Here is a 27,970-nt window from a genome sequence, read left to right as displayed (position 1 = left end):
GAAGTCGAGAAAGATAGTATTCTATAAAGATTTCTTTGTGGAAGTCGAGAAAGATAGTATTCTATAAAGATTTCTTTGTGATACACTTTTCCACTTACATCTGAATATCTTATCATGGCCTTAAAGGTACTGTTACAATATTTAATTCATAATTTTCAGTTTTCTTTAGTGAACTGTTATGCAGATTACTGTTACATGTCCGGGTTGTTTTTATTTTTCTACAAACAAAAGGACAACCAGCCTTTTAGATTGATTATGTAAACTCTGATTACTTAGTTCTAGAATTCTGATGATTTGGCTCTTTAAAATCACCTCCAGAAGTGCAGCGCTTACTTTCATCCCACCATCAGCGGGTTGTCCTGGCTTTATGCATGTTCTTTTTGGTGTTGAGGAAGTTGCAGTATTTTCCTGTTCATTATGTTAAGATACTTTATTTGCCTTTACTTCAGTTGCTGTTTGAGCATCAATTTAGCCAAAAATTCAAAGCCTGTTCATTAAGCACGTTTAGTTTTTTGTTTTCCTGTATTTTACGGAAGGGTCTGCAGGGTGTTCAGAGTCTCACTACTACATCGACTCACAGCAACCCGCCTCTTTACAGCCTCCCAAGAGCTAGGATCACAGAGGCGTGCCACCATGCCCAGTCTCAACTGCCGTCTCAGGGCACACCGGGGGCGGGGCTGGCTCGAACCCCTTCCCCCTGCGCCTGCTCACAGGTGCTTTAATCCGCTGAGCTATTTGGCCAGCCCTTAAGCACATTTTTAGTGATGTGCACAATCCCCCACTAAACGTCAACGCACCCGCTTGAGGGCTTTCTTTGTTCCCACAGCCACCATCCGGGCTTCTTCCTTGCACTGCTACAGTGCGCGAGCGCATGGCTGCTCCCGCGCACTTACTGTGCCTCTGCTGATGTGGCTGCCAGCCAATAGCGTCCTGAAAGCCTGCAGCAAAACTACTGAAAAAAAGATAAGCCGCCCGTCAAGCCACGCATCCCCAAAAGAGGACCTCATCTGGTTGTCGGCCAGCCGGGGATTCTGTTAAGTTGTGCATGTCGTGGACAGTCGCGGGTGCACAGGGATCCCTCTGCTAATTTTGGCTCATATCTGGGTTTTCTTAAGGTCTTGCTCTTTGACTTTATTCAGCTTCATCCTCAGCTAAGTCCATATCCTTGGGGAATAAACCAAAACCATCAAGCACGTTGTTGCTGGTTTCTGGCTTCAACACCATCATCCCTTGAATGCTGCAGACAAGCTGCAGGTGCAGGAGCACTCCACAAGGCCAACAGTGAGCGAGGTGAATGCACCCGCTGGCTTTCCAGCTCTGCGCCTTACTCCACGGACTTCTGCTCAGAACGCAGGCTGTGAAAATCACTCCGTAGCGGGCATTGCGATTCAACGTCCTTCCCCTATGAACGTGGTCCTACCTTTCCGCACGTGAGAAAAACTGCAGGAACCCTGCCCCGACGCACTCCCGCTCCTTCTCATGTTTGTCCTCTTCCCTTGTCCCCAGGGCTAAGGCAGCTATCACAGCCGGCCGATAGATCCGCTACCCTTTCACCCACTCATCCAGGCAGAAAGGGGTGTGAACGTCTGTTGCTCATTCTCCACCCGATACTCGGACTCATAAAGAATACCCTCTGCTTTCCTCAAGTGTTAAGTGACAGATACTTAAAGCCTTACAGCGCTAGGCCTGGCACCCTGGTACGGAGCCACCAGACTCCGCAAGCCTGTGGTCAGTGACGTCTGTGCGGCGCTAAGGCTGTGTGCCTAAGGCATACACATGACGCAGCCATGGCTCTATGGCTGGCACCGTGTTGGGCAGAAGAGATGTGGAAGAAGCCAGAAACGGGCACTATGGCTGGCACCGTGCTGGGCAGAAGAGATGTGGAAGAAGCCAGAAACGCACCTCACTTTTCCTCACATTTCAGGCAGACTCAGGTAAAGAGCAAGTGTTTTCACTGTGTCGGCCCAAGCAACATACACGAGGTCCTCTGGGGGCCAAGAGGAGGTTCACTATGTCTTTAGGACCAAGGCCGCTCGAAGAAGGCAAGTTATGGCTTAGACCTACAACGGCCCACACGGTGCCTCTGGGGCTTGAGGAACGCTGATCCCAGGGTGCCGCGTATGCCAGCAGATGCAGGTCTGGATGAATCCACCACTGGATCTGCTGTGAAGTGGGGATCCCTGGGCTGTCACTCGCAGGGCGCATTCTTGTCCTCAGCTCCCCTTCCTGCCTTCTCCTTCCCTTCCCCTCCCTTCCCCTCTCTTTTCTGCCTCCTCCTTCCTGGCTGCCATGCATTGAGCAGCTTTCCCACCACGCCCTTCCACCATGCTGTGGCACTGACCATGGACTGAGCCCTCTAAAACTGAAAGGCAGACTAAATCTCTCCTGGTTTAAGTTGCAGGTGTTTCTTCCTAATGCCAAGAGCTGACTGCTAGAGTATACTCTGGAAACACACATGGAATATGTGCTGGAAACAACTCCCATGTAGGTGTGATCTTGGAGGAGAAGGTGCACCAACCACACAGCAGAGGAAAGCACGGAAAGGCAGTCAGTGCACGCAAGCACACCAACTTGCAAGACCAAAGCTTGCAGCAGGACAAGGTCACAAAAGACAATACACACACATGAAACAATTAAAATGTAAGCTACATGGAGTGAAGTGCCCAAAAGCCTTAGAGCTGAGTATGACATAGTCTTCTTACTCTTGAGGCTGGTTTGTCAAGGATGGGATGGGATTAGAGGCACTGGCAAGTCACAAAGGAAGAAGCAGATGAAAAAGGGTCTGACAGATGTGGTAAGAGCTAAGGGAAGGCTACAGCAACAGTCAGACGGCCTAGAGATGGGACGACTGTGGAAATGGAGATCCTCTCACCAAGGAGCACGGAAGGGGTAGCCCTGGCAGGGGAGCAAGGACACAACTGGGTCCTCCTGAAATTAATACGTTGAAGCGCTGACTCCCAGCGTCACTGCACTTGGTGAGCGGCCCTTAGGGTAGTAACTGAAGTTAAACGATGCAGTGTCCTTAGTAAAAAAAGGTGGGCGGCAGACACTGACATGGCTTTCCCTGCAGGCACACAGAGGAAAGACACACTGAGGCAGTGGACATCTCCAGGGCTCCTCTTCCTGGACTTCCGGTCTCTATAACGGCAGAATGTAAGTCTGTTATTTAGAGGATCCAGTCAATAGTACTTGCTATGGCAGCCTCAGCGGTGAAAGCGTAAGCTTCAAAAAGGGAAATCTGGAAAACCTGTAGAGAGAAAGAAACAGATGAGGCAAACAAAGTCACATGAGCGGAAGGCCTGAGGCAGACAGGCCAACGGGCGGGTACCCAGGGCCTGCAGCCAGCAGGAGGAGAGCAGAGGACCATGAGATTCCATGTGAGAAGGCTCGGACAAGGACAGCGACTTGCCTGGCTGACGCCCCCTGCAGAGCTGGGACCCCTCAGACACACTAATCTCCAGGCTCTACTCTCTGCTTCCCTTGCTAGAGCCCACCCCGTGTAGCCCTCCCCCCAGTGCGGAGTGCCAGCCTTTCCCCACTCTCCCACTCTGCTTCTAGCCTTTCACTGTGCGAAAGTCTGCTCTCTCTCACTGTGACAAAAGGCTTGACAAACAACAGATGGGAGAAGGGTGTTGGGCTCAAGGTTTCAGAGATTTCAGTCCATGATCAGCTGGGTCCCAGGCAGCAATGTCATGGCACAAGTGTGTGAAGGAAGGAAGGAGGGAAAAAGAGGGAGAGGGAGGAGGGGAGGAAGGGAGAGAAGGTGGAGGAGGAGGAATGGGGAGGGAGGAGGAGGAAAGGGTGCAAGGGGAGGAAGGGGAAGAGGAAGGAGGAGGGGAAAGAGGGAGAGGGAGGTGGGATGTTGGGAGGGTGGGGAGAGGGAGGAAGGGGAGGAAGAGAGGAGGTGAAGGTGCCAGGGGAAGGGTGAAACACCCCAAGGTCCCACTCCTATCACCACTCTCTTGAACAAGTCTTCATCTCTTGATTTCCAATTATGTCCCAACAATGCCACCAAATGAAGATCCATGCAGTCTCACTGCTCCGATCGCCTCCCAAAAAGGCCTCTCCGTGAACACACGGGAGTTTGGGAGACATTTCAGAAATAAATCACCACACTCTTGCACTCTGAAACTGTCAGAGGAGGTGCATGGAAAGAAGAGCCTCAGGAGCAGGGCCGCGCCGTCCGCGCTCGCCGTCAGGCGGTCCTGGGATGTGCTACGAGCTTTCAGGACGAGCACCTCAGCTGCGAGAGGCACAGAAGACGGGAGGGGTTCAGGAGCCCACGTTGTACTGCGGGAGCACGGGGGGTGTGGCAGATGCCGTTACTGAACGTAAAAGGTGCTCTTTTTAAAATGACGTCACACACATCTGTCTTTATTCACCTCTGTAACAGACTAGCCCAGTTTCTTTCTTTCTTTCTTTCTTTCTTTCTTTCTTTCTTTCTTTCTTTCTTTTTTTTGCGGACCCGGGGATTGAACTCAGGCCCTTGCGCTTGCCAGGGAAGCGCTTATTCCACTGAGCCATCTCCCCGAGCCCCGTAGCCCAGTTTCAATGTCAAGCGGCAACATGCTCTATCCACTCTCTTGGTGCTGGCCCACTGTGAGGAAAGAAAAAGTTTTGTTCAGCACTTGCCAAGGCAGAGCCTGTGTTTTGGGACAAAATTTTATAAACGGGAGGAATGAAAGTAATGATCCTTCCTTTACCTCCACGCCCTTGTCAGCCATCCAGCTGCAGACAAGATTATAGGATGTAGACAATTCTTGGAGAAGAACCAGCAAGTGGATTGTTCCTCCTGCTTGAAAACGCTTCCAGCTTTGAGCTGAGATACACGACCGTCTGTGTGTGTGTGTGTGTGTGTGTGTGTGTGTGTGTGTGTAAGCTGTGAGGCAGCTTCCCATTTTCACTTTCTACACTAATGTGTCCCACCTGTGCTTTCCACATCCAGATGCTATCATATTTTAATTACAATGATTAATGTCTGCATAAGAATTATAAATGGGTAAACCATACTTCCCTCAAATTAGCTAAGTCAGTCTGCTGAAAGGCACAGCAGAGAAACAGGACACCGAGCTGGAACCACGTGACAGATGGAGATGTCATTTGCTTCCCTGCATGCACTTTTAATTAAAGGTGTCAGTGGCCTCTTGACCAGGGGGGGCCCTGAGCAGGCAAGCCCCCTGAGCAGGACAGCAGGGCAGCTGTGGGCGGAGCACTGTGCCAACATTGTACCCTTGCTACTGGGAAACATCTGCAGACAATAAGTGAGGGTGGTTGTCCTGCTGAAAGAGATGCCAAGAGAAAGGCCGCTCTTCCACCACTGGAGAGCCACGAAGGCTCTGGTCAGAGACGTGACTCTCTCAAAAGTGGGCCACAGCTCGGCTAGGCCAAGTGTCACTCTGTCCAGGGCTTTCTGGCAAAACCAACCAAACTAACAAAACCTAGAAAAACATCTAGCTCAATTTATCAAGTAAGTTAAAGCAGAACAATTTTCTCCCTGATCACTAATTTGGAAAAAGAGAAAGAAAATATCCTTTTTTAAAAATGCAAGGCTTTCTAACAACCCCGAAATGCCAAGAAATGTAGTACAGCTTCTTCCCCCGAGCAAGGTCACCGTGCAGCGGAGGGTTGAGGACTGCCTTCAGTGCCTGTGACCTGCTCTGTCTGAATGGCTTTCAGCCCACAAACCCCGGCTCTCACTGGAAAACAGAGATCTTGACACTTCTCAGCATGCCATAAAAATTAAGTGACACAAGCATTATGAAACTTCCATGGGGTCATCTGCGGTGGTTTTATACAGATCAGCAACTTAAGATGTTCTGTGCTCCAAAATATGAGCAAGTCACTATCGATTCTATCTTATCTACACCATCTTCTTCCTCAGTCTTACAGGGCTTTGCCAAAAGCTCTCCGTTGACAGTGCCTCAGCAGCACATAACAGTTCCATAGAAAACTTGCTTATTTATAATAGAGCTTAATGCTAGCAGGTGGGCCCAAGGTCCGCCAGTCTGTATTCCAAACATCCCTGGCTCTTGTCTCTGACTTAAAAGTATCAAAGTGTATGGAGGGATGCAAATGGGGAGGGCAGGAGGAGGGGAGGGCAGGCAGGAGGGTGAGGGAGAGAGGGAGAAGGACAGAAACAACAGAGGGGAAGAAGAATGAGCCTTCTGGGAAGTGGCTCTTCAGATCAGCACAAAGGTTGCCTGTAAGATACAAATGTACACAGCCCACTGTTGGTGAGCTGCCACCATCCACCACAGCCACAGATCCACCCAGAGGAAGCTTTAGAAAGCAAAGGTCACGCGGCAGCTAGCATGGAAGCACCGTGGTACCTACTATGGTACAACTGAGGGCACAGGAGGCTTCTGAACAAGGCACTGCCTCTGGCTCCTGACAGGTGATACAGAGATGGAGCTGTGTGGAGGACCGGGAACGGCGATGCAAATGTGGGCTGGGAGGGATGAGGGTGAACGCCAGGACGTGGTAACAACGTAAAGGATGTCCGTTAGGGAAAGACATTTTTAAAAAATGATTCATTGCTCTCCAGAGTAGCTGAAGGTTTTAGTTATAAATGGTTGCTTGTACCCAAAACCTGATTCAGGGTGGCAAGGTCCTCCACATACTGGAAAGAAGAAAGAGGGCAAATCTAACGCACCTGTGACGTCCAAGAGGTCCTTCCTTCTATTAAATGCAGCCAGGAAATGATGCGGCTCAACAGACTCACTGACGCCTCATCTTTCAGGCACAAGGCAAGTCTAAATAGATTCCAGCTGCATTCAGTCTTGGCTCAGGGCAGCCACAACTATAACTAACGCTGCACCTTTCGTCTTGTGACAATGAAATTAAAGTGTCGCTTTATGCTATAGTAGAAGAGAATGCTCTAACATACATAATCCCAAAGTTGAAATAAAACTGAGATTAACGGCAGCGCCTTTGTGCGGCAGTGGGCGGCAGTGTTCACGAACGGAACTGTGCACACACCTGAACACACACGTTAACCTGGAGTCTGGTGAGAAGAAGGCCAAGGTATCTTGTGGACAGCAGACACCTCAGCAATGAAGCCAGGCGGGCCCATTCAAATAACAGAAGCAATTGCTTTCTAATGGGAAAAATACATAAGAAAATTCAACCAGAAAAGGTAGCATTTACCTGAGAAATCCAGTTACAGAAAAATCTTGGAAATCAATTGTGTACCTGAGCACAATGAAATGGAGGTCATTTTGGAAGAGTAAATTCCGCCTGCCCTTAGTCTGGAACCCCTGACGTCTTAGGGCTCCGCCATTCCGTCCCTTGAGCGGAATGGTGACTCTTATCCTTAGCACCCAAGCAGGACCCGCCTTTATTCTGCACAGCACTCTATGTGGGCGCTGCGGGCGTGGGCACCCCGGGTGTGCCGCTAGGGCAGTGTCAGCTCCAGGAGCCTCAGCTGCTTGGCCATAAGGTCGGCCTCCCTGGATTCCTGTGTTCCTTCCCTAAGCCACTGTCCATCCTCCCTGGACAATTTAACTTGCCCCAAAGACATGTGGCAACACCTGGAGCTGGAAGTGCTTGAGGACTCGCAGACCTGGTCGTCTGTTTCCATCACATGGGCTTCCTTTCCCCCAGGCTCCCTGTGGTCTAGATTTTTTATTTATTTACTTATTTGGTCTTGCTCTGCAACTCAGACTCATAGTGATGAGGCTCCTATCTCAGCCTCCCCAGCTCTGGGATCACAGGCATGCACCACCATGCCCAGTTTCAGGGGCCAGCAGAGAGGGTTCCAGGACCAGTACAGCATGTAGTACCAGGGATTGAACCTGGGCCCTTGTGCTTGCCAGGCAGGTGCTTAGACTGCTGAGCTATCTCCCCAGTTGCCCTCTAGATTTTGGATTCATAAAACCCAATTTCTATCTACTCATTTCCCACTGCATGAATAAAAACAAAGCCGAAGTCATTAGAGAGATACTATTTCCAGTTTTTCTACTCTGCTATCCATTAGGAAAAGTTGTTTGTTCTTTGGAGGGAAACACTGTAAAATAAATACTGGTAACTGACTTCTGAGGTTTTGCCTTTTTGGTATGTTTTCCTCAAATATATAAAAACAGAAAAAAGGGAAAACTGAACCAGGATTTACATGATTGCTCACTTCAGTAGTAAATGGGTTAAAAACAGTCAAAAGTAAGAAAGTTACTAATAGTGCATGGAACCAAGAGCAAAAGCTTGGGAGAGTCAACTCTAGAGTTCAGTGTGAATGCAACTGCTTTACTAAAGATGGAACTGGAAAAGGAAACACTCCCCTGTGGGACAGAGACAGTCAAAATGCTGGAATTGATTCCAAAGTGCTTGCTACCAAAAAAGAAGACAATGCAAGTGCTGAGCTTCACCTAATAGCGGATCTCCAGGTCTCCACACATGGGAGAACAGCTCCCCCATCCCCGGAACACGCATCTGCCTTCCTGGCCTTCTGGGAGGCGCCTGGCCCCATCCTGCTCGCACTCTGGGCCTCCCCCTCTAGATCAGGCGCAGCGGGCATTTCTAGGTGTGCAAAACACACACTCACTAGAGGCCACGGGAGACTTTTTGCTGACAAGTATTGCTCAATGGGTTGAATCCACTCAGAGATTTCACTGAAAAAAGTTTTTCTCCACAGTGTATTCAGCTTGTATAGCTCCAATTATACTCCCTTGAATGTAGAAATCTAGAAGTTATTTTAAAATTAAGAACTTTGTTAAAGAATATTGTTTGCTTAAAGGTTCAAAGCCTTTATTCCAACTTTCAATTTCTACAGGTCTTTATCTGTTTGAATTAATTGAAAGAGAAAGACCTGGGTCTCCTTTGTCATTCAGAAGCACAAAGAAATATACATTTCTGTGTTGTTTATTTTTCACAGAGGTTTAAAAAATGTCCTCTAGAAATGCAGTCCTGTCATAACTGAAATATGAGCTGGCATTATGAATCATTAGGTGGCAGCGCAGAAGGCAATACAGGGGAAAGGAACAAAAGAACTTCAGAACAAATAAATAAATTCAAATCCCACTTGAAACAAAATATACTAAAACAACATTAACCAAGGTCTCCATAACTAATTAGCTTTGTGGCTTCATGCAAGCTATAATCTCTGGGCATTTATGTAAATCTAGAATTATGTATGAGAAAGCAGAATTTTAGAAGTATGGAAAGTAATGTAAAGTACAATCTTTTTTTTAAATTTATTTATTTATTTATTTTTAAATATTTATTTATTTTTATTTATTACATTTATTTATTGTGTGTGTGTGTGGCCAGCTCAGCCCACCAGGGGGCGGGTCTGGCTGGCATGTGGTGCTGGGGATCGAACCGCGGTCCCTGTGCTTTGCTAAGCTCGTTTCAAGTAGGTGCTTTAGACCACTGAGCCATCTCTCCAGCCCTAAAGTACAATCTTAAATGTGATCATTAACTGAGTGACAGAAAATAACAAACTGCTTCATTGGCTTTTGTTCCACCATTTATTTTATTTGTAAGATTCTAAGTCTGTTATACAGAGATCCTGCCTATCCTAATCATAACTTTGTCTCCAGTGCCTCATACCATGTAGATTTATTACTGTATATTTAAAGGAATAAATGAGTTTTTAAATATGTATCTGCTATTAGTATATGACTGTGGTCTGGTTTCTGAGATTTTTGTCAGTATAACAAATGAATTTGTATCTCCTATAACACAAAAATGGAAAAAGATGATACCGGTCATAGTTGAGAATATAAAGAGAGAATATTCAGACATGCATAAGAAATAAATTTTCTGAAATATTATAAATTAGAAAATAGACAAAAAATCTTTAGTTATTTGAGGCAGCCTTTCAACAGAATGAAAGGCTCAAAACTGATTACAAGTGAATTGAGAAAACATAAAGGAATCTCATTTCATGAAAATATTGTGTACTTTTTTTGCTGGAACCGGGAATTGAACTCAGGTCCTTGCACTTGCCAGGGAAGCACTTATTCCACTGAGCCATCTCCCCGGCCCCGAAAACATTGTGTACTTTAGAAAGACATTTTGAGTTTCTCAACAACTCTAAAAAGTTGGATTCTTTACCTTTGAAATGGGACAACTTTAAGTGACTTGTGCCAACAAAGTAAGTCTGAGCGCACGTGCGAGTCTGCGCCGCCCTACGCGACGCCTGGCCCTGGAGCCCGCCAGCACACGCCCCACACGGATCGCGAGCCTGCGCTACACAGAGCGCTCTCTGCGTGGGAGGGCTTCTAAACACTGGCGTCAGCCCTCCCAGCCGGTGCAAGCCAGAGGAGGAAGACTCAGTCTGTGAGGTCGGTAAGACACGTGTCTAGGGAAGCTCACCATTCCTTACAAATTTCACGTCTAGTCCTAATGAAAGGGCTGTGGTGAAGACGGCTCCTTAGCAGCAACCCTTGATGAGAACCCATGACAGTTAGTGGTCCGAGGAAGACTGCACAACAGTCAGCTGGGTGGAAATTCCCAGAGAAATGAGAACCGGATGCAACAGAAGTGTCACAAAAGAGCCTCTTGGGTAGGCGGGCATGGACAATGCATTGCTGTCCCCTGGGCAGAGGCCGCTCACCCTCTGCTGTGACAACCGCACGCTCCACGGGGACAGGCACTGGCCTGGAGCCCACCGCCGCCAGGCCTTCTCAAGGGTGGAGAAGGGGCCTGGGCTGCATGTGCCTCACCTCTGGCTGAAGCCCAAACCAGTAGGAGAGTGGCTCACCAAGGAACTCCAATCCACAAGGCCTAAGATTCTGAAAACCTTCAAGACACGCCCTCGTTTCTAGCTTGACTGTATCACCACTGACATCATAAAAAGACCTCAAATATAAAAGGATGTATTCTTTTAAAGAAATGAAGTGGCTGATGAAAAATTTCCCCACATCTCGCTCGGGCGGAGGTTTTTGTGAACAGATCTGCAGTCGATTCCTACAGCAGGAAGGTAGCTATCAAATGGGAGGAAGAAACCTAAATTCCTGGCACTTCTGGTCTAGAGAGAAAGAAAAATCTGTTAAAAAGTAAGGAACTTCAACAGGGCCATGAATCTGAGCAGAGGAGTTATCCGCCAAATGTGCTGCTGTCGTTTTAAGCAGTAGAAAGCTTGGCTTTTCTCCCACTGAGACGGAGCCACCGTTCTCACTCAGGAGCAGTGCTGCCTCCTCAGGGACTTGGGACACGTTTCCGTGGATTTGCTTCTGGCACCTTAACAGCTTAGAGGCAGAGACGCTGCACAGCATCCTAGAGTTCACAGGACAGACAACACAGCAAAGCATTAAGCAGCCCAAAATATCAATACTATCCAGGCTGTGAAACATGGAGCGGAAGAGTGAGAATCAAACGCCTTTATCTATCAGAGATTTTCCCAGAGTTCTGTGCTGTATCTGACTCAAACAGGACCTATCTAGCAAAATTCCAGACTGACCTTGATTCAAGGTACATCATTTGTCAGCATCAAATTTGTACCTTCTTTCTTATTTAAAATACACCACTAGCTATTTATTCCTCAAAAATCTTCCACAATTTAACAGTCAGGGCATGTTATGGCTATAAAATAGATGCCCCTATCATACTGCTTTAGATGGGGGGAAAACATTCTGCAGTGTTTATAAGTCATAAAGAATTCTAAATATCTCCCACTCAACACATTCAAGGAAAATGAGGGCATAATTTCCGTGCTGGGTGGCACTCCGTCATACCATAATGTGTCTTATGAATCAACCATAGGTAATGCACTATCTTCCTTTAATCAAATCTGCATTGTAATTTCTATAAAAAAATCAATTTAACACAAGGAGCAATTACTTATTTTTTTATCACAGCATAATTTACTCTCCCTGAACAGCAGCAAAGAAATGTGAGGAAGGAATCTCATCTACCTCAGTGTTCCTAAATGAAGTATATTTAAAGAGATGCAAGGGAAACAGCCAAAAATGCAATGTATTATCTATGCATAATTCCCCATTTACATCAACTTTAATGTGCAATTCGGGTAATATGGCTTACCAGCAGAAGCCTAGGATTTCTTTTTGAAAAACAAGCTCTTCATAGTTACTGTTATGGCTGAAAACCTTCTTCAGAGTCTTACGTGAAAATATAATTAGATAACAATTTGCTCATCAACCTCATCAAATCAGTTTCATAAGTGACCCAGCAGGTGTCGAATAGATTCCGGAAAAGCTGTTCATTCCAAGCCTCACAGATCCACCCTTCTTTCCATCCCCCCACCCCCATCTCTGATCCTGTGGTCCAGAGGTCGTACCAACAAGCACTTAGGCTGCACTTGTGCACCCAGGGGCCCCACCCAGCCAGCCCAGCTTCCTTCCAGCTGAGCCTCTTCCTTCCTCAATCCATCTTGGGATTCTACACCAGGACTATCAGAGGAATACCTGGAAGGCTCTGGAAGCACAGGTGCTTTCATAACACGGTTTCGATTAATTCTTGGTCGGTAGGTCTACAGATCACAGTTTAAAACCCTACTTTAATTATTACTCAGCAGTCTAGATGTGCTCTGATACGCTATTAGAGGCATACGCTGATTTTCCTTTAGCTCATTTTTATGCCTTTAGCTTGTACCTTCTGAGAAAACAGATCTCTGTCCACTTGGACGAACTCAATTTTCCCTCCATCTCTCTCTTCCTTCTTCCTTTCCTCTCCTCCTCACCTACTTCTTAGTTCTCCTCTTCTGGTCTTCTGTCCTCTTTCACCTTCTCCTCCTCTTGCTGTTCCTATAAATTATCTCAAATCCAGACTCAAAGCTCAACTTGGCAATCAAGTGATCTCTGATCCATGCCATATAAGTTGATTCTATCAATATTGAACCCCGATACTTCTAAGTTTACTTCTGCGACAATTTCTTTACATTACCTCGTGAAGGCAGCATTTACTTCATAAACGCAGCAGTTGCATCTGCTTCTGGATTACGACTTGAGGTGTACTTTTATTGCAGGCACTCTCTTGCCTGACAGTGTCGGGTGCGGTGACCAGCTCACACTTGTGTCAAGTCAGCAGAGCAAGGAGTGAGCCAGGGCCCCGCCCAGCGTGCCACCACTTAATGACCCAAGATTCAGAAGAGAGTTAAGTAGACCTACAACCTACCTTAGTTTCCTTGGCAGCTACTACTGCTGCCCTATCGGTGAGAAGACTTCATGGAAGAAATGTTAAATTGGCTTGGTCTGGTTGTGGGCTGTGTGCAGGACTGCCCGTGGCAGGGGCTCTCAGAAACTGAAACACACCGCATGTTCCTGAAATGGCCACCAGCAAGAGGACAGAAGAAACAGAGTCCTCCAGGGCTCCCTTTCACACTTCCTTAATGGGATGGTTTCCCAGAAGGGAAAAGCATGCTAACTATTCAGCCACATTTGTTGTTTCATTCAGTTCTGAAGTGAAATCACAGCAGGTAACGAAAGGACGACCAAAGTTAGTCTCTGTCTCTCAGTCCTGGGCAGCTAACAAAAGATTAACTTTCTAAAGCCTACAGAAACATTTCATATATATTTTTAGTAGCTATTTAAAAGTTAGCTTTCCCCAAGTAATCATACTGACAGGAAGTAAGAGCGGCACTCTCAGGGTGCTAAGGAGTTTCTAGGAAGGAGCCACAGCACTAACCTTTAAGAGGTGATCATTAAATGTAAGGGGTCAATGTCACTGTCGCCTCACACTGTTGGCCAGATTCTCTACCTTCAATTTTAAGTCATAGTGCTGTAAACCCGCGAGTGCGTGGGGTGTAGGGTATGCATCCACACTGGCTGCTGTAACAAAGCATTTTACACTGGGAATTATCAGCAACAGCAAGGTGCTAGCCACAGTTGTGCAGGCTGCAAGCTCACAGCAGCGTGAGGCGGGCTCGTGCACGTCCCGGCCGGGGCTTGCTCACGGCAGGCAGGAGACACCGGCTCTACGCAGCAGCGGGCAGGGCCCTCCTCAAGGGGACACAGTTCTCAGCACTTCCGCAGCTTCCAAAGGGCTGTGCTTTTTCACACTGGAATGCATGACTTTGGAGAGAAAATTCAGATCTCACCATTTAGTTTGTTTATATTTTCCCTATTTATGAGTTATTGTTACATGAAAGCTTAGGTGATACTTTATTTACCATTTCTATTTCATAGGCATGATATTAGAAATATAGAGATGGTGCGTACAAAACAGGCCATGGATTAGTTAGGTAGTGGCTGAGATCCTTCAGGTCATATTGGTGTTCCTGTTACCACAAGGAGGCATCTGAAATGTCTGCCGACATACCTGATTGTCAAAGTGAGAAGGACTCGATGGCACCTCCGGAGTGCAAGCCACGCAAGATGCTAAAGCTTTTACTGAAAACAAGAACCTCCAAAATTAAAGAATGAGCTGACCCAGACCATTAAGAGCACAAAAAGCAAAAATCACTGAGTCAGACTATGAACACTGAGCCAGACTGCCTGTTCAGACTTTAAGCTGTAAGTTACCTACAAAAAATGGGTAGCTCGGGCTGGTGAGATGGCTCAGTGGTCTAAGGCACCTACTTGGAACAAGCTTGGCAAAGCACAGGAACCGCGGTTCAATCCCCAGCACCACATGCCAGCCAGCCCTGCCCCCTGGTGGGCTGAGCTGGCCACACACACACACATAAATAAATAAAATTTTAAAAAAAAAAAATGGGTAGCTCAACTGTAATACTTCCATTTAACACACTTTTAGACACTATTGCTGTTCAATCTATAGAGACAGGATTTTTGAAGAACGTGTATTCTAGTATGTAACATAAATTGTGCAGTCAATGGATGCTAGCTTTGATATTTCACAGGCAGTCCATGCATGCCAGCTTCCGTGTAGTTCAGCACATCCAGGCTACAGACTCCTGCTGGAGAGCTTCTGAGACAAAGCACCTCTGAAACTGTCCACAGTTCCTCGTGTAAGATACGACGACGTGTCACGTATGCAAATGGTAAAGTGATCAGGTTCTTCTGCTCAAGTAACTATTTCAACATGTCTTTAATAGTTTTTTATTTACTGGATGGTGGCTGCTGAAAACTGTGGAACAGAACCCGCTACTTCCCACAATCATATAACATATTTACTAGTAGACATAAAGCAAAACCTCAGAAAATAATCACTTACCAAAATTTTACTTAAAAGGAAAACAACAAAGATAATGTGGGGAGGGAATATAGCTATAAATAATCTTTTAGGGCTCTAATATCATTAAAAATATTATTGTCACTTGCAAAGAAGGTTGTCAAAATCCCAACCCAAAATTTCTTTCAGTAATTAATCAAAAAATGTAACTTGTTTAAAAACTTTTCTGCATAAATGGAAAACAATTCTGCTTTTTTTAAAAAAATTTTTTTTTCCTGCTTTTTATTTTACTCAGAACTTCTTAATTTCCCATGTTAAATGATTAACGGAAAGTTCAGGGAAGCAACTGAATTTCACCACCACATAAGAAGGGGACATGCCTGCGACGTGTGTCCCTGAGTCAGTTCTTGGCTTCTGCACCATGCGACCTTCTCTACAGACTCCCAAACTCCCTGCTCAACAAGCTACTGCACGCTCCGTTTTCATAAAGCACTTTGGGATGCTTTAGGAGGCAAAACTAAATCCAAAGAATACCTTCTCAGCAAACGATGCCCATGGAGCCGTATACTGACTGATATTTTTATTCAGATAGCCAAACCATATCAGATACTATACTCCACATCACAAATGTTATAAACTTGCAAACTCTCAACAAGCTCTCTCTACACAATAGGTTACAAAGCACTTTTAAAATATCTAAATCAAGGGCCAAGGACATAGCTCAGTAGAATAAGCACCTGCCTGGCAAGTGCAAGGCCCTGAATTCAATCCCTGGTAGTGCATAAATAAATAAATAAATAAATAAAAATTTTTTCTGGAAAAGGTAGATTTTTTAATAACTTTTTATCACCAGGTTGTTATGCAGTTACGAAGTAGTTAGAAATTTCTGAAAGGGCATTATTGTTAAAAAAAAAAAAAAAAAAAAGTGCTCATCCTTACATAAATAGTATCTAGTACTCCATTAAAAGACACTACAGTTCAAAAGGCCTTGGCCAAAGAATTCCCCGAACAGTCCTCCAGTCTGCGGTGAATGGGGTGGAGCAAGGCCAGCCAGGCCCCAAAGGGCTCGGAGCCAGACAGGCTCCGAGCAAGGGTCCCTGTGGTTTTTCCTGGGGCATTCTACCTGCACTGTGTTTCAATGAGTCAACACAACAGGTCTTTCAAAGGGGAGGAAAGGGAGTGATGATAAGGAAGTTATTGCATTCTTTGGACTATGTGTCATAATTATAGTCAGGAAATCCTGACGGTTAACAAAAATAGCCTCCACGGTTGCAGGTATAAGGACGACCCTCCACTGGGTTTTGTAGTTCCTGCTGGACAACACACGACTGATAAGCTATAAATGATACTGCTATATGTTATAAAAATACCAGCTTTCTTCATTTATTATGTTTACAGGCATTTACCACTTGAGTCAAGGTTAGGCTTATTAAGTGATTAAAGGCAATTTATTACAGCAGCATATATGTATTTTACTCTAAAAGAATAAAATGCATGGAGGAACAGCTTTTATTTTTCTTTGCAACTTGTGAAATTGAGTTATTTTTGTTGTTGATGATGTAAAACACCAGTAACTCAATTGAGGACCATGCCACCTTCTAAAGATGCCATATAACTACCTAGGTGTGTTAGAGCGCTAGCTCACAGTTGCTTCTGGGTCAGCACAGACTGGAATCTGGGAGCAAGGCCACAGCCCGGAGGAGGGGCTTTGTAGCTCAAGGCAGGACGTCTGTGTGGCTCCCTGGCACATCTTGCGCATGATGCCCTAGCCTTCTCTTGCTTCTTCTTAAAGGGCTGATTTGGGCTGACTGGTTGAGAGTGGTCCATTATCTACTGAGTCATGGGAAAGATTGCTGCGGTTACATGTAAACTGTGAGGGCTGCAGAAAGTACAGGTGGAGGGGATGGCCAGGCAGCAGGCCACCAGTATCTATGTGACGGTCACATCAGCTTCATTGTACACTTTGAAAACCTTCTCAATGGCACTGACACAGGCCGCCACCCTCAGGTTCTATTTCATGGCTGTGCTCATGACTTGCCTGGCAGAGCGCTCCACTGTGTAGGCCAAGCCCAAGTGAACGAAATCTTTCTCCAATGCCCCCGATATCCTGTCCTGGAACTCTGCTGTTGGGACAATAGGAATTGTTCCATCATGCTTCCCAAGTTTTCTTTCCAAGCTTTCTTGAACAGACATGAGCAAGTGGTAGTTAGAATCCCTTTCATATTTGAAGGTCAATCGGCCATGGCTGACGTGGTGTAGATTCTTCAGCCATTCAAATGAGACACCGTCACTCCTCCAGCATTCAAAGAGAGATCGAGAATAACCATGACGCTCCTCTCCAGGAAGATCCTGCCCGCGTCTGGAGTGGCGGGTCCATTGGCACCTTCAGCGATGACCTTGGTGCTGACTTTGGGTGCACTGGATTTGGTCCACTGCCTCTCACTGGCAGGGGGATATCGCAGTCAGCCTCTAAGATACTTCCTTCCTATATTCTTGCCTTGGGGAATGCCAGAACTGATCCATGCTACAATTTGAAATCTTCCAGTTCCTTTGGATCAGTATGATCTGGATTACATATAGTCCCATCAGATTCCTAACACCAACACGTTTAGCACCAAAATGATGTAAGTATCTCATAGTGTGCAGGCCTGCACTGTCAAGGCCTTGAACAACACTTTATCTCCAAAGCCAGGTGTTGTTCCTAAAATGCTCATGTAGGAAGCTTCGTTGATGAAATTCTCAATTCCATGGAAAACAGCTGGGCAAGTTGCAGAGCTTCGCCCGCGGATGCCCGCTTCGCGGATCAGCTTCCTGGTAACAGGCGTGTGTGTTAATCTCACAGTGCGCCGTGGCGCTGGCGTAAGTGTCAGCGATCCGGGACATCTTCCGCTCGCCGGGGCTCATGCCCAGGGCAGGCACACCAATGCCAGGGCCAGTACAACCCTTCTTTGCCAGCTCCGTGGTGAACCTTCTTGTGATCTTTTCTAATTCATTGTCTGAATAGCTCTTGGGGTTGATTTTAACACCTGCTTTAGCCCCGTCCAACGGTACGTCAACCGCTGCACACCTGCCCGTCATCAGCGAAGCCAGCGCCCTCACTTCATCCACACTCAGGGGCTGTAGCCCTCCACGACCTCCCGGGAGGCGCAGTCGGCGCGCCGGGTGGAAAGGAGCCGCGCAGCACGCGGCTGCGGGGCTGGACCATGCGCAGGACGCCGCGCACATGGCGCTGGGCCTCGGCCAGCTTGTCCCCCGTGATGTTGGCGCCGCAGGCCCTCCAGGTCTTGATAAAGTCGGGGTCATCCTGGCACTCGCCTCGCTGTAGCGGCGGCGGATGGGCATCCCGAGGGCAGGCGGGGCGCAGGCCCAGCAGCCGAACAGCACAGCGGGGCGGGCAGCCCAGGCCAGCGTGGAGGCGAGAGTGAGGTGAGCTGGACGAAGGCGAGCCGGGCTGAGGCGAGAAGGATGCGCCCGCTGACCTTTTAAACAGCAGCTTCCTGCCCCACGACTGTCCCAATAATTTTTTTTTTTAAATCTAAGTCATAAATAAATTCAAATGTTGATCTCTAGTATAAGATGAAACGATTCTGATAATCTGACAGGCATATATATATATATATGCCATATATAATAGGCACTTAAATTTCTAGCAATTGCTGAAAATTTGGTAATTCTATTTAATGATGCAATGTATCTAAGTTGGGATGACCTCAGTAGTCTCTTTCTCACAGGGCTTGAAAATTTAATATTCATTCACTTCCTCTGCTTATGAGTATCATTCAATTTTATAGGTCTTAGAATGAATTTGCTAGGGAAATGTTTTGTACTTTGTTCAAAGAAGATAAAGTTTTAATGAAATCTTGCATTGTTTAGATTCTTGTATGTGGAGGACCACCTGAGCAGCCCTCCTTGAAAGAAGAGCGACTGTCTCCATTTTGACTGAGCCTGACCCTACTTCCTCGTATTGTTCTGTACAGAGCTGGCCAGGACTTCTGTTTATTCTTCAGTTGGCCTTAAGCAATGTGTATTGGTCTAGCTGAGGTGCTGGTGATAGTCTCTGAAGGTGGTGTGCGTGTTTCCTGGTAACCTACACCTGCTGCTCTTTAATGTGAGCCGGGTCAAGACAATACAGAAGAGCTGATGCTCCGCATTGCAAGCTGGGATCGAGCCCCGAGACAGAGGCTATGGCTTCCTGGGGCTTGAAAGACTACATCAAAGCTGAAGCACCAGGGCTGGTGAGATGGCTCAGTGGTCTAAAGCACCTACTTAGAACGAGCTTAGCCAAGCATAGGGACCACAGTTCGGTCCCCCAGCACCACATGCCAGCCAGCCCCATCCCTGGTGGGCTGAGCTGGCCACACACACACACACACACACACATACATAAATAAATAAATAAAATTTAAAAAAAAAAGCTGAAGCACCAGAGATAGTATATAGTGCAGATTACTCTCTCTGCATGTCCTCTCTGCATATGGCAGAGGTAAATGTAGGACAGCCCCTCGCTCAGCTCATAGTAGTCACCTACTTCCCACAATTCTCAATTCTCTTCAAGCCACTCCTCCACTAAAACCGGATGAGGCCCTGGGTGGCTCTCTTGGTTCAGGAAAGGCATCTTTATGGCTGGACTTAAGAGCCCCTCGACTCACCAGTGATTGAAAATATAATTTAGAGTCTTTATTTTCACCATGGGTTGCACTGAAAGTGGTAGATTGGAATCAATCTGATGGGATTCCAATAACATAACTTTGGGATTACAAATATTGGCTTCTTGGGCCAAGACAAGGATCTGAAAGTGTCTCCTATACTTGTATAATGTGGTTTTTGAGTTTATTTTTGAAGAAAGGGCGATAGCCTTATTCTTAAATTGAATGTAAAATCAAAAGGTGCACCGAGCTGAAGACACACCTGCACTGGGGTAAAGAGGACAGTGATAGCCTCCAGCAGACAGGAGGAAGGTGTGAGAGCCACCCAGTGTGGGCCTTCGACAGGAGCAGGATGGTAGGGACAAGGCGTTCACATGGATAGGTGTTCTTTTTTTGAGAAATGCAGGTTGAGCTACATCACTGCCTCTAGCTGTAACACATCAGCATGTTTGAAGGTGTGCACAGCTTTGACATAACAGAGCTTTTTCTAAAATGTTTGGGAGAAATGTGTTTTATATATTTTTATATTTCCATTTTCATTATTTCCTTGTTACATTTTGGCAAATCAGTGGATCTTTCAAAGATAAAAGTTATTTATGACATAACTTTTGAAGAAGTATAGATTTCCTTATACTGAGTTTCCTCCATATAAAATCAAATTGTTGGGGCCGGGGAGATGGCTCAGTGGAATAAGTGCTTCCCTGGCAAGTGCAAGAGCCTGAGTTCAATCCCCGGTTCTGCCAAAATAAATAAAATCAAATCAAACTATAAAATATGTTGGTTTTGATTTCTATGAGTTTTCTGTCATGTGAACCTTTAAACAGAGGTGGCCCTAGATTTTTAAGCCATAATATCACTATTATACACTCACTAACCTATAACAAGAACACTACAAAATGTTACCTTGGTGACGTGTATCATGACGTATTTATGTGCAGTGCAACATCAAACAACTAAGAAAAATAGTATCTGATATATAAAGGATTACAAAATAGTCTCTTTTGCTACTTGTTGTAAGGTAAAGTGTGTCTTGTAAAAATATGTGTCAAAGTCCTAAATCTTAGTATGGACCTTATTGGACACAGCTTCTTCACAGGAGCAAGGAAGTTAGAATTAGGTCTTTTGTGTACAGCCTAGTCCAAAGCAATCGCTTCCCTTAGATACAGCAAAAGACATGCGACGAGGAAGAGTGGTGGGAAGTCCAGAACAACCCCTGTTGTGAAGGAGGCTCAGAGTGAGCCATCCACAGCCAAAGATTTCCAGACTGCCAACAAGAGTAGGAACAGCCTGGGAAGTTTCGCCGGTGGGCCTCAGAGGCAGCAAGTCCTGCTAAGGATTTATTTCAGATTTCTACTGTAGAGAAGCGTGAAGTAATAAACACTTTTTTTAAGCCATCAAGGTTTTGGTGCTTTGTTAACAACTCTAAGCAATTCATGCACCACTATTTCCAGCATTAATTGTGATAAATTTCTAACAATAACAAAAGGCCCATTTTTCTTGCTTACTCATGAAACACATCTGACACGCATTTCTTATGACTGGATTACATTTATACACAACTTTAATTGAAGATCTACTGATAAAGGTTTCAAGTATAGGAAAAGTACACTAAGTGAAGAAATCACTTTGGTAGTGACCTGATAAGCTTCTCCTGTAGTATGCACATGCATATATATTTCATTCATTTATTTTTCTGCTTTGATATCACAGAAAATGCTGGGGCAATGAAATCCCAAGGCCTCCACACGTGATCTGCTGCTGTAACGGGGCTCCAGCTTCATAAGTGGGATTGATGGGTGCGAAGGCCTGGCGCCTCTGTATGCCCTTCTAGTCATTTAGAGGGTAGGACACATCAATGTATAATTTGTGCAATTACGCATTGTGTGATATTTTCTAAAATGATTTTAATGACAATAATTCATTTTAGTTCTCTTTGGGGGACAAAATAAATGCTGGGAGATTTTTAAAGGCATATCCTTGCAAACCAGAACAGCCAGCTAAGCAGAGCATGTTGTTTGAGCTGAGCTCTGCTGCACACTGCTGTGTGCATCATCAACAGCTGCATAAAGCTGAGAGGGGCACTTACATTTGAGGTCATAAGCAGAAGGTCTCTGGAGCTCTGCAATATCTTATTCATGCTTAAGATGCAGCTTTCGAAAACAATCTACACTAATGATTTCTCCTCATCTGGATAGTAACATAGAGTTTTCATATTTTTGTTGTTCTTTGGGCTATTGGGCTGAACTTCTGATAGCTATAGCATAGTCTATGTCACTTCAATAAATGCAACGCCTTACTGCACTTTCCTATGGCCCCACTAGGTTGACATTTGCAGCGCAGTCCATTAGCCACGCCTTTGCAATGTCCACAGTAGAAAGGAGGGAGCAGGGAAGAGCACTGCGATGCCTTACTGACAGACTGTCCTCCCCCTTCAAGCAGCAAAGCAGTTTGAGAAGCGCAATCACTCACGTGCGTACGATTACTAATTATAAACAGAGGGGCCGCTCTTCTAATTGGAGCTGCCGTAGCATCATTAAGACTATCCTGCTCACACTTGTCCTAGGTAACCCAGGGGATCCTTGGATGCGCATAAGCAAGACAGTTTTGAAAACAAGGTCTCTGAGCTTCTTCAAGGTCTATTATCTGGAAAGAACGAGCCTCTGGTGTGTTACAAACATTACTTTCCTTGGCCCTCACAATCAGCATATGCAATGTTTAGTTTACTCCAATTTTACAGGTGAGAGAGAGACTCCCCAGTGCTGTGTAGGAAATGCCCATCAGAGTCAAGGTTTGAAGCTGAACCTTCAAGGCCACACTGTCTGGCCCTTCTCTCATGAGCTGCCTTCTTTTCCACAATAAGCCCTTGGACTCTCTCCATGAAGGCAACATCTTCTCTTCAGCAACATGGATGCTGTGAATGCAGACTGCTTTAAAGTAAAAGAAGTGAAAGGATAAGACCAAGAAAAGTAAAATGGGCAGTACTCAGAGTTAGCCTTCTTGCTTGCTTTCCTCCTAACCTCCTCTTCACCTCACTTCTACATTACAATCCTTTGCTTCCACCTTTATGCACCTGGAGTTCCTAGAATCTCTCATCTGCCTGTAAGAATACCTCTCTCCCGCAGCCTGCCTGCCCCAATTAAAAGCTCTGCTCTCAGTGATTGCTAGCCAATGACTGTGAGCTTAATTTAAGCCCTCTGTGTCTTTAGGGCCGGGGTGTGCCTGTTAGAAGAAGCCGTGCAATGCAATAAAGAGAGCAGACTCTGGGCTTGAATCTCTGCTCTGCTGCTCATTAGCTTTGCCACCAACCAAACTTCTGGCCACTTCGTGCTTCAATTTCATCATCTGTAGAAAACTGTCTATCCCTAAGGATTACTGCGGGAAGCGGTTTGCATGGAGCCCTTAGAATAATACCTGGCACATAGTTGAATACATATACGTGCCTGGCAATGGTATCCAAGTGCATATTCAATTACATAATTAACTACGACGTGTCCATTGCTATAGCAATTATACAAAGTATTATGCAGAGACACAGAAAAAGTTACTTATAAGTATCGTATCTCTGAAATCAAAACACACAAGGACTGTAGGCACAGAAGGTTACAGCTACAAAGAATCAAAATGGAGAAAAGGAATTTTAAATATACGATTTTTAAAATAAAATCTTTTCAACTGATTACTCATACTTACACTTTGAATTGATAATGAATGTACTATCAGAACATAGATTAAACTTGAACTTATTTAAATAAGAGAGAAACACAGTCCTCCGATTTGACAATAACTGCCTCAGAACCTTTTCCTCCCCTACTCTTTGGCAAGATGTGTTCCACTGGTCACATTAATGGGGTCCTTTTACCCTCTTAGTAGCAAGGTTTGAATAGTCACATGGGATATGTTATTTTTACTAAAAGGACACATTTAATTACATTTTTATGACCTTCTGGAGGAACTTTCCCCAGTCATATCCATCCCTTAAGTACATAAAACTTGACTTTTATAATAAAATTGGACTGCTTAGGCAGAGTACAACAGCCGGGTTCGATCCCCGGAGTGCCATGCTGGCCCTGCCCCCGGCGCACACTGAGACAGCGATTGAGACCGGGCATGGTGGTGCACACCTATAATCCCAGCGCTTGGGAGGATGAAAAGAGGAGAATCACTATGAGTCAAATCTACGTAGTGAGACCCCGTAGACCCTATACTAAATAAAACAAAATAAAATAAAATAAAACTTGACTTTGTAATATTTCTAATGATGATGCATATATTATTACATTTCAATGAAAGATATATTCAATGCATTGTATTTTAAAATCCAAACTTGACAATACACGACCTAAAAGCACTATTAAAATGCACATTTTCTAATGTATCATCAGGCATGCTTTTTTTCCAATTTGTTGTTGGCAGGGCTTCAAATACTCTCTAATATACAGATGACCCACTTTATTACCTATGAAAGAAAGCATTCACCATGTTGTCAATTTGAGTTGGAAAAATGACAGGTGAGAGAATGCTTCACAACCACAGTAATAACGGCCTCCACATTTGTAAACCATGATTCATAACTTGGACATATAAGCTTGCATTGCTTTACGTGGGTAGCAAGCCATATTGTAATGTATACCTAATACTATTACTTAGTATCAAAGGGAAGACAACATTTTTGATAAATATGCTGCTGATTTACTCAAGTTCAACTGTTTTCAAGCTGAACTTCTCTACCTAAGAACGACATGATTGAAAGATTTTAGCTCTAGAAGTGGAATACAACTCCGCTGCATGTCATTCTCGACACTTCCCCTTACATTTATCTCCAAAGTGAACAAGATAAGCAAATCATTTTTTTAAAGAAGAATCCTTCTGGGGAGATAGCTCGGTAGAATAAGTGCTTGCCTGGCAAGCACAAGATCCTGTGTTCAATCCCCAGTACCACCAAAAAAAAAAAAAAAAAAAAAAAAAAAGGAAAAAAGAATCTTAATGTATCAATGTTTCTATTCACAATGCTCTGTTTTCTTTCTTTTTTGTTGTTTTTTGTTTTTGTTTTCTTCATCTAACTTTTAGGTGGTTTCTCTTCCATCCTACAACTCTTAATAAACTACTTTAAATTATGCCCATGTAAAATGATATATTTTTTTATTTTTCCTATATAGTCACAAAAAGATGACCTGAAACTTGAACAAAACCTATCTCATACTTTAATCTGATTTACTGATGAACATTATCTCAGTTGGCTCCTTGAAGGCAGGTATTTTGTGTCCCATTCATAATTTATCTCATGTCACATTTAGTCTACTAGGAGTGTATTGTACATGGAAAATATAACATGTGATTCATTTATTTTGCTTTATCAGTGAAATTATGGGGGTGTCCTCTGTGTCACTGAGCCTGGGAATCTGAGCAGCCTACTGTGTTTCTGGAGTGTTCTACAGTGCAATAATCCCCAGGATCTCTCCACAGATAAGGAGGAAGTATATAAAAAGATGTAAGAAAACTTAGCTTAAATCTTCTTTGGAAGAACTTTATAATGGCAAGGGACATAAGCAGGGGAAACCAATGGTAGTTTTTTTTATTTAGTATAGATCAAGAAAGAAACTCAGAGGACAAACAAATTAATGTAAAACAGAGTTCTTATACCACTGATAACTCTCAATGGTTTTATACCCCTCCGGAAAGGCGTATAAGCATTATACCTCACATAAATACTGCAAATGCAAGAGTGTATGACTGAGATGTATGAAGCAGATCTCACAACCTCATCCCCCAGGGCAACGGTGAGCACACATTTGTCCATCAGGGCACAGCTTGCCCGGGATCTCTCCAAGGTGCTGAATCTCTACTTCTCTAGTCCACTAAGGTAGATCCCGCGCAACAGTGATGCTGGTGATGAGATTCAATCAGAGATTCTTGGTATGAAGATTTTAACCTAAGTTAAATTCTATCTAATTTCAACTAATATCAAGTGTAAGAAACTCAAATTTTCCAAGGAAATGAAAATAAACTGTTTTGTACCAAAAAATGAAGTACAACTAAGATGGGGGGAAATTATATATATATATGAGAGCCTTCACAAGCTGTGTAGGAGTTCTTGACTTTTTCTGCATGAAAAAATACTCAGCTAATTTCTGATCATTCCTTTACCTTAAATACCCCAGTATTTATCTATACTTCAGAATCAGAATTGAAAGATAAAATTATTCAAATTTACCTGGACAAGTAAAATATCACTTTGCTTAGCATACTGCCTGACTTAAAACCAAAATGAACAGGAACTCCTCAGAAGAAGTAAAGTGGACAGTAAATACATGAAAACATGTTGATCATCATTGGTCATTTTTGAGATGCAAATAAAACAACATTGACACTCCATGACCAAAGCAACTGCCTTCTCACAAACAAAGAACAATCGAGGACTGTAACCTAAGGCCTTCAACATTGTGCATAACACCTTCAGATCCTTACTTAACCTTTTTGCTTAGGTGAAAATAGCATCCATTAGGGCTTGGTGTCCTATAAATGCAGAATAGCTAGGTAGTGCTTTCTTAGGAGAAATAAATAATTTCTATCGTGTTGTAAAATTTAAGACTTAGACATTAATTCTAGTAACTAACTCTTACCATGTCAGAACACATGCTTTTTTGTATGTGATGTGACTGTCTCTTCTACTGCAGTAATCTATGGAAAGTTTTAATGTTTCTAATGCTATTAAAATTTCTGAGTGCAAATTGGATTGTTACACCTCCAGGATTTAGAAAACAAAAAACAGAATTTTAATTTAAATGTAGAAGAACCAAACTACTTCTGTTTATAATCAGTTTGTACAACTCTGGGTCACAGGAGAGGATGACATTTTATTATGATATACACATGTCTAAGAGAACAAGATCAAGGTCACTGGCATGTCTCATTAATTGCCAAACAATTGTCATGTCAATGGCTTGAGGTCATCATCCCTCATGAGTTGAATCTAAGTGGCTCCTTGAAAGAGAAATAACTCATAGAACTTTCTTCTTTCAATAGTGAAGATAGAAAAACATACCTGTCAATTTCTTAAATAAAAACACAATGTAAAATTTATTCATTTCAATGGACTTCAGGCTCAAGCAATTAAATTTATTCACTGAGCTTATTAAAATATTCCTCTTTGATATATCCACACTCCAAGAAAGATAATACATATTCATTGACAGAAGAATATATACTTCAGATTACATTGCTTTCTTCAACCCTTTGCTGTGGATGAATTTTGCTCCAACACATTCTAAAGAAGTCTTTTGAGAGCAGTTAGTACAAAGAACCTGAGGTCCAACTAATTCTAAGCACTACTTTATATGACAAAGATGTTGTTTCAATAGCAATGAATGACAGCTAACACCAAATCATTTAATTCTTTCAAAGGAGTTGAAGAACAGGCTCAAAACCAATGCAACGCTATTTCATGTATACCGTTATAGAGAGGAATTTCTGATTAGAATAATAATTTCAGTGTTTTGAAACTGAAGAGTGAACTGAAGGATGATTTTTACTGAGCTTTAGTGTCTTAAAGAGCCAACACCTGATACTTGAGAAACATGAACTTCTCCAGTAAACATTTTACTCGCAGAAATTTGTCTTACAACATAAACAAGCTCTGTAAGTAGCATTATTAGGAAAAGATCTCTAGCTGAGTTCCATACATATATTCAATTTACCAAACACCCCTTGACACAACATGGCTATTAATTAGCATACTTAGTAAATTAAGACTTCAGTAAAATATGCTTACGTCTGATCTTGAAAAGTTCAGGAAAAAGGAATCTATGCTTGTAAGATGGTCGCAAATGCTGAGGAACTCAGCAACTCGAGAAGGGCCATGTTCTCCTAGGTAACGATCACATCTGCAATAGGATAGGGCCGGGAGACGGCTCAATGGAGTAAGCACCAACCTGGCAAGCAGAAGGGCCTGAGTTCAATCCCCAGTTCCACCAAAAAATAAATAAACAAATAAAAATAAAATTTACAACAGAATATCTGGCTTGTGTGCAAATTAAATACAGCATATTTTCCTTTATGCTTCAAACACAGCATCTGTTTTTATTTTCTCAAAGGCCTGCTAAGGTAATTCTGGTGATTATTTTTAGAAGATCTTGACAAGATTAACAGTTTCTAAACATTTGGGGCTTCAGTTTTGCTAATCTGTCATCTCCTGGTTACTTACACCCTTACAAGCTCTTTTGTACTTTGCAAATCTTGCCATTACTTTCTGCAGCTGGGACAGGCAGGCATCTATTTCTGGCCACTGTACACCTACCTTT

At 44.0% G+C, this 27,970-nt stretch overlaps 1 protein-coding gene and 1 pseudogene across 1 annotated transcript in view; both read right to left on the bottom strand.

Annotated features, from left to right (window-relative positions):
- The window catches only part of Nrxn1 (neurexin 1), a 1,036,478-nt gene that overhangs the window by 888,873 nt on the left and 119,635 nt on the right, over window positions 1-27,970 (bottom strand). The gene's annotated exons all lie outside the window — the stretch shown is intronic.
- LOC105743833 lies at window positions 16,957-18,244 on the bottom strand (annotated as a pseudogene).

Source organism: Octodon degus, unplaced genomic scaffold (genome assembly GCF_000260255.1).
Source record: "Octodon degus isolate 3935 unplaced genomic scaffold, OctDeg1.0 scaffold00174, whole genome shotgun sequence".
Classification (NCBI taxonomy): Eukaryota; Metazoa; Chordata; class Mammalia; order Rodentia; family Octodontidae; genus Octodon; species Octodon degus.
The sequence above is the reverse complement of the archived record's forward strand: the minus strand, read 5'-3'. Positions and strand labels throughout refer to the sequence as shown.